Genomic DNA, 7,602 nt, shown 5'->3' on the forward strand with positions numbered 1-7,602 from the left:
GAAGATGATAGGTTTTCACTGGTCGAGACTTAATAAACATCACAGAGTTTTAAGAGATGCCCGGCGCCACATCTCTCGAGTCAACTCTGCTACTTAAAATAATTTACTTGGAACCTGATGTCCAAGTGTCCTTTTCACTTGTTTCATCTGCAATGAATCAGCCATCATGTTTAATATGAGTTTGTTAAGTTTCCCCCCTTTCCTCCCTTCTGCTCCAGCCAGGTTTATAGTTAGCACAGAGCCTACTCCAAGATTTAAGAGAGTTCTGACACTCAACAAGCTTTCAAGTTTTTATTTCCTTGTAATCCTACAGATATTGATGTCTGACAATCTTCATATTCAAGACTGGTCAGATACCATTTTTGTAAATACTTATCATGACACTGTTGATAGCTAGAATGCTTTAATGGTGCATTTCTAACACAATACTATCTGAAATCAAACCATTTTGCATTCAGTTGCATTGCAAAAGTTTCACATTGTATTTCATGTTCCAATAATCCTTCAAAATGTGCGCTTACACAACAGCCTCTCAACCAAAGCCATGTTAATCTATTTGTCCTTTACTAATGGAACAAATATTTCCCTAATTATGGTAAATACTGCGTTGCTATTTCATGTGGAATCATTCATGTTTGATGCCTGTTCCGATAAGCCACTTTTGAAGTTGTACTGTATACGTTGTAAATTGTTTATTTGATCTCAATTCAAGTACCAAAATCACCCCTGCTTCACCACTGGGAATAGGGAGCAGTGTAAGGGTACTTCAGCACTTGGCTCCTGCGCCAATACTCTCCAAATATCTTTTCCTGGTGCCTAAAATTAGCCTCATAATAAGGTAGTGGCTTCCTTTTCTCTGAACTAATAGCCTGTCCCTGTGGGAATACATGATGTGGGCTAACACTAAAGCTTAATTAACATAAATACATCAGACTGGTACGTGCTAGAGCCCTGAGATGTAAACACATTTTAAGATTCAAATCAAATCAATTGGAGCAACAATTTATTTCAATACTTTTCATTTAACCCATAAATTGAGCATTTTACAGTATATCATTGAAGCATCTAATGTATTATTATTTTTTGCATTATTCTAACAAAGTAGACTAAGACTGGCTCGTAGAAGTGCACAGAGTTGATGTGCAACGTACATTACTGGTCAACAGATCTTGATACTGTAGGTGTGCTGAATCACACGTTTCTATTTAGAGGTTACAAACAGAACCAGAGGGCAGTTAAGATCCCCTCAACACTCTCCACAGCCACCTTTTCCAGTGTACACCTTCATTAAAGGCTTTTATGTGAAGTCCAGGATGGCTGGAGAGAATGGAAAGGACATGCTTAAGTAGACTCCACTTCATTATTAAACCTATAGGTCACATTTTGTTGCACTTGTATTAATCTGTTTTATTTCAACTAATGAGTGCTGCTGTAAATTTAACTGTAGTTGAGGAATTTTTATTACCCTCGGCAATCTTTTGATCAGGTAGCGAAGTTATTCAGGGGCAGGGGAGTTGGAGAATCTTTACTGTGTACAGTACAGTGTCCAATTACAGAAAGGTTTGATTTTCTCCTCTCATTAGGAATTCTCCATCACAAGTCAACAGCTCCACCAGAGTAAGGGTTTGAGGTGACTTCACACGAGGCCTCAACGCACCACGAAAGGTCATTAGCCATGGATGTTACCGAATATTTACTATGGTTCATAGTGTGTACAATAACATATGGATAGGGAAGTTGAACGTGCAATAAATCTAATCAAATGTTATTTGTCACATGCGCTGAATACAACAGGTGTAAACTTTAGCATGAATTTCTGGCATGAGAGCCCTTCGCAATGATGCAGAGTAAAACAAATTAGAAAAATTTAAATTGAAACAAGAGTAATAAAATACACAAGATCGAAGCTATATACAGGGAGTACCAGTACCATATCACTGCGCAGAGGTATGAGGTATTTGAGGTAGATATGCACATAAAGGCAGGGTAAAATGTTTAGGCATCAGGATAGAAATAGTAAAATAAAGAACAGAGTAGCAGCACCATATGATGAGTGTGAAACTGTGTATGTGTGTATCTACTTACCTGTGAACCTGTTCCTTGGTGCCCCTGAGTGTTCCCATGTCCACATACACGCACACACACACAATATACCCAAAAAAGCTTCAGCCTGCACATAGCAAGTGTAGCCAGTGGGATACCAGCCTGTGGTGTTTCAACAGGCAGGCCCATGTCTTTCCATACGTCCAGTAGCTGTTGAGGAGTGTAGAGGATGGTCGTGGTGACAGCGCTGTAGTGACATAGGTTCTGGGAGCCTATACATACCCCTTAAAATTGTTATAATGTTCACACATTGTATTTATGATTGATAACCAGTTGACCTGTTCTGATGACCTGTTCTGACCAGTTGACCTGTTCTGATGACCTGTTCTGACAAGTTGACCTGTTCTGATGACATGTTCTGACCAGTTTACCTGTTCTGATGACCTGCGTGGCCATGCACGCCTCCAACTCAATCATCAAGTTTGCGGACGACACTACAGTGGTAGGCTTGATTACCAACAACGACGAGACGGCCTACAGGGAGGAGGTGAGGGCCCTCGGAGTGTGGTGTCAGGAAAATAACCTCACACTCAACGTCAACAAAACTAAGGAGATGATTGAGGACTTCAGGAAACAGCAGAGGGAGCACCCCCCTATCCACATCGATGGGATAGTAGTGGAGAGGGTAGTAAGTTTTAAGTTCCTCGGCGTACACATCACAGACAAACTGAATTGGTCCACCCACACAGACGGCATCGTGAAGAAGGCGCAGCAGTGCCTCTTCAACCTCAGGAAGCTGAAGAAATTCGGCTTGTCACCAAAAGCACTCACAAACTTCTACAGATGCACAGTCGATAGCATCCTGTCGGGCTGTATCACCGCCTGGTACGGCAACTGCTCCGCCCACAACCGTAAGGCTCTCCAGAGGGTAGTGAGGTCTGCACAACGCATCACCGGGGGTAAACTACCTGCCCTCCGGGACACCTACACCACCCAATGTCACAGGAAGGCCATAAAGATCATCAACGACAACAACCACCCGAGCCACTGCCTGTTCACCCCGCTATCATCCAGAAGGCGAGGTCAGTACAGGTGCATCAAAGCAGGGACCGAGAGACTGAAAAACAGCTTCTGTCTCAAGGCCATCAGACTGTTAAACAGCCACCACTAACATTGAGTGGCTGCTGCCAACACACTGACTCAACTCCAGCCACTTTAATAATGGGAATTGATGGAAATTGATGTAAAATATATCACTAGCCACTTTTAAAAAATGCTACATAATATAATGTTTACATACCCTACAATACTCATCTCATATGTATATGTATATACTGTACTCTGTCATCTACTGCATCTTTATGTAATACATGTATCACTAGCCACTTTAAACTCTGCCACTTTGTTTACATACCCTACATTACTCATCTCATATGTATATACTGTACTCAATACCATCTACTGCATCTTGCCTATGCTGTTCTGTACCATCACTCATTCATATATCTTTATGTACATATTCTTTATCCCTTCACACTTGTGTGTATAAGGTAGTAGTTTTGGAATTGTTAGGTTAGATTACTCGTTGGTTATTACTGCATTGTCGGAACTAGAAGCACAAGCATTTCGCTACACTCGCATTAACATCTGCTACATTTACATTTACATTTAAGTCATTTAGCAGACGCTCTTATCCAGAGCGACTTACCATGTGTATGTGACAAATACATTTGATCTGATTTGTTCTGACCTGTTGACCTGTTCTGATGACCTGTTCTGACCTCTTGACCTGTTCTGACCTCTTGACCTGTTCTGATGACCTGTTCTGACCTCTTGACCTGTTCTGATGACCTGTTCTGACCAGATGACCTGTTCTGATGACCAGTTGACCTGTTCTGATGACCTGTTCTGACCAGATGACCTGTTCTGACCAGTTGACCTGTTCTGATGACCTGTTCTGACCAGATGACCTGTTCTGATGACCTGTTTTGACCTGTTCTGATGACCTGTTCTGACCAGTTGACCTGTTCTGATGACCTGTTCTGACCAGATGACCTGTTCTGATGACCTGTTTTGACCTGTTCTGATGACCTGTTCTGACCAGTTGACCTGTTCTGATGACCTGTTCTGACCAGATGACCTGTTCTGATGACCTGTTCAATGTTATTAATGTCTGTTATGTTTTTGTTTGTTTTGTTTAATACTGCAGTTGGATTAATTCAACTTGGGTTAATGAATTGAATTGATATCTATTGTTCTCATTAAATAGTTATGTCTATGAAATACAATGTATGGACAATCTTGGAGCGTAAACATAACCGATTTATATTGAGTATTTGTCTCTTAAATCCTGTTACGGGCCTCCCGGGTGGTGCAGTGGTTAAGGGTGCTTTACTGCAGCGCCAGCTGTGCCACCAGAGACTCTGGGTTCGCGACCAGGCTCTGTCGTAACCGGCCGCGACCGGGAGGTCTGTGGGGTGACGCACAATTGGCCTAGTGTCGTCCGGGTTAGGGAGGGGTTGGCCGGTAGGGAAATCCTTGCGCACTAACCAAGGTTGCCGGGTGCACGGTGTCTCCTCCGACACATTGGTGCGGCTGGCTTCCGGGTTGGATGCGTGCTGTGTTAAGAAGCAGTGAGGCTTGGTTGGGTTGTGTATCGGAGGACGCATGACTTTCAACCTTCGTCTCTCCCATGCCCGTATGGGAGTTGTAGCGATGAGACAAGATAGTAGCTACTAAACGGGGTAAAATTTAAAAATAAAAAAATCCTGTTACCATGTTACATGACAATTTTGTAATGACATTTTGAAAAGTTTATGAAATATATTAGCGTTACAAATGGCATAAGATTTGCATAGTGGCATGTCTGGGTAAAAATGTGGGAACAAATGGGTTAAAAGCAATGTAGGCTATTTGACGTTCGTGGAGATCCCGTACACGATAAACGCTGCTGATGTCAAGTGCTGTGTTCTTTTCGAACATGGACCTTTGATCCTGAACTTTGTCTGGAAGAAAAAACGCACATTGTTTGTTGCACAATGTTTCCCGTATTATCCCGCCCACTCTTCTTGAAAAACATCTGGAATTACAAACAGCATTCTAGCTGGTTCATCATTGCAAGAAGTCTAAATATCCTCTCTCCCACTACTTGTGCACCAACAAGAAAACAAAGGCTGACCAGCAGGTACTATAACATAAAATATCTATACAAAATACATTTGAAAAGTAATTGTTCACATGTTATTAAGATGGGAGATGTATTCAAACTTGGGGGCAAGGAAACTAAAGGAAAGCAGTTTTCTGGCCTTCAGTTCTATAGTGGGACAATCATCAATTGAATTCACCTCAAAAGAAAGTGTGGCTGAACACTATACCAGCAACAATGTATATTTCTGAAAATGCAATATTGCCTTCTGGTCATGGTGATTTATTTACTTTTTCTCATCACTTCCACATTAATTTTTTTAGGTTCCACACTAATTGGACAATGAGAAACTGGACATTACTAAGTCGGCTGCTGGATGAAGTGCAGTCCCAACCTATGGTCATAGGGAAGACTTGCTCTCCGCTTTGTTCATGTTGAGAATTGTGGTGTTGGGGGCCGCAGCGGATAGGGTGTGGGTGGAAGAACAATCAGAGTTTGTCTGCGACACTAAGATGACAGGATGTCGACCGAGTGACGCAGCTCTCTAAGGCACTGCATCTCAGTGCAAGAGGCGTCACTAAGGTCCCTGGTTTGAATCCCGGCTGAATCACATCCGTCCGTGATTGGGAGTCCCATAGGGCGGTACACAATTGGCCCAGCTACGTTCAGGTTTTGGCCGGGGTAGGCCGTCATTGTAAATAAGACTTTGTTCTAAATGGACTTGCCTAGTTAAATAAAGGTTAAAAAAGACCAGTCTGCTACAACCAAGCCTTTCCTATCTCCCATATCTGCTTCTGGGTCCTTCAAATCACCCTAGTGTCGACCCCTACTAGGGCTGCAGCGATCATGAAATTTCGTCAGCCGGTGATTGTCAAGCAAATAACTGACGGTCTCACAGTAATTGACCGTTAATGAACATAAATACATTTAGCATTTCCTGGTTTCCATACAAGCCACACATTTAGCATCTCCTGGTTTCCACACACTGATCTACATTTTAAAAAGTCTAAATCCATGTAATATAGCCTACACCAATAAATCCATTATTTATTTTAGACAGGTCTAAAGAAACATGATATGAAGAAAATGTAGTCAATTTCAGAAGAACAGAATAGCATACTCTGAGTTGTCCTTATGTTAGGTCCGGATCTGGCTATGACAAATGGCTGTGGGCAACACTAGTTCATTTAGCAGACAAGATTTTCTTAGAATTCCGTATTTTACAGTATGAAGTATACAATTGAACAAAGGTGAAAAAAATAGAAAGGTTAATTTGGAGAAAATATCCATTAGACTATTTCTTCACATTATAAGCGCAGATATGGTAGTAGGCTATAAGCGCAAATGGTCCATTAGCAGAAAACACCATTACCAAAAGTGACCGCAAATGCAATTATGCATGTAATGCTTTTATTATAAAGGTGCATTTTTAGGGTAAAAATTATCTTCCCCAAACTTGAAACTCGCACACTGCTTATGTACAGTTGAAGTCGGAAGTTTACATAGACCTTAGCCAAATACATTTAAACTCCGTTTTTTTTTACAATTCCTGACATTTAATCCTAGTAAAAATTCCCTGTTTTAGGTCAGTTCGGATCACCACCTTATTTTAAGAATGTGAAATGTCAGAATAAAAGTAGAGAGTGATTTATTTCAGCTTTTATTTCGTTCATCACATTCCCAGTTGTTCATAAGTTTACATACACTCAATTAGTATTTGGTAGCACTGCCTTTAAATTGTTTAACTTGGGTCAAACATTTCGGGTAGCCTTCCACAAGCTTCCTACAATAAGTTGGGTGAATTTTGGCCCATTCCTCCTGACAGAGCTGGTGTAACTGCGTTAGGTTTGTAGGCCTCCTTGCTCGCACACACTTTTTCAGTTCTACCCAAAAACAAATGATGGGATTGAGGTCAGGGCTTTGTGATGGCCACTCCAATACCTTGACTTTGTTGTCCTTAAGCCGTTTCGTCACATCTTTGGACGTGTGCTTGGGGTCATTGTCCATTCGGAAGAACCATTTGCGACCAAGCTTTAACTTCCTGACTGATGTCTTGAGATGTTGCTTCAATATATCCACATAATTTTCCTTCCTGATGATGCCATCTATTTTGTGGCGCGCACCAGTCCCTCCTGCAGCAAAGCACCCCCACAACATGATGCTGCCACCCCCTGCGCTTCACGGTTGGGATGGTGTTCTTCGGCATGGAAGCCTCCTCCTTTTTCCTCCAAATATAACAACAATCATTATGGCTAAACAGTTCTATTTTTGTTTCATCAGACCAGAGGACATTTCTCCAAAAAGTACGACCTTTGTCCCCATGTGCAGTTGCAAACCGTAGTCTGGCTTTTTAATGGCGGTTTTGGAGCAGTGGCTTCTTCCTTGTTGAGCGGTCTTTCAGGTTATGTCGATAT

General features: G+C 41.8%; 1 long non-coding RNA gene across 1 annotated transcript; it reads left to right on the forward strand.

Moving 5' to 3' along the window:
• The first annotated feature begins 5,153 nt into the window (after positions 1–5,153).
• On the forward strand, positions 5,154–5,938 carry LOC135574184 (uncharacterized). Its single transcript, XR_010465211.1, has 2 exons — positions 5,154–5,227; positions 5,512–5,938. It is a non-coding gene; the product is annotated as an uncharacterized LOC135574184 (long non-coding RNA).
• The last annotated feature ends 1,664 nt before the right edge of the window (positions 5,939–7,602 follow it).

The sequence above is a fragment of the Oncorhynchus nerka genome, linkage group LG12, assembly GCF_034236695.1.
Source record: "Oncorhynchus nerka isolate Pitt River linkage group LG12, Oner_Uvic_2.0, whole genome shotgun sequence".
Classification (NCBI taxonomy): Eukaryota; Metazoa; Chordata; class Actinopteri; order Salmoniformes; family Salmonidae; genus Oncorhynchus; species Oncorhynchus nerka.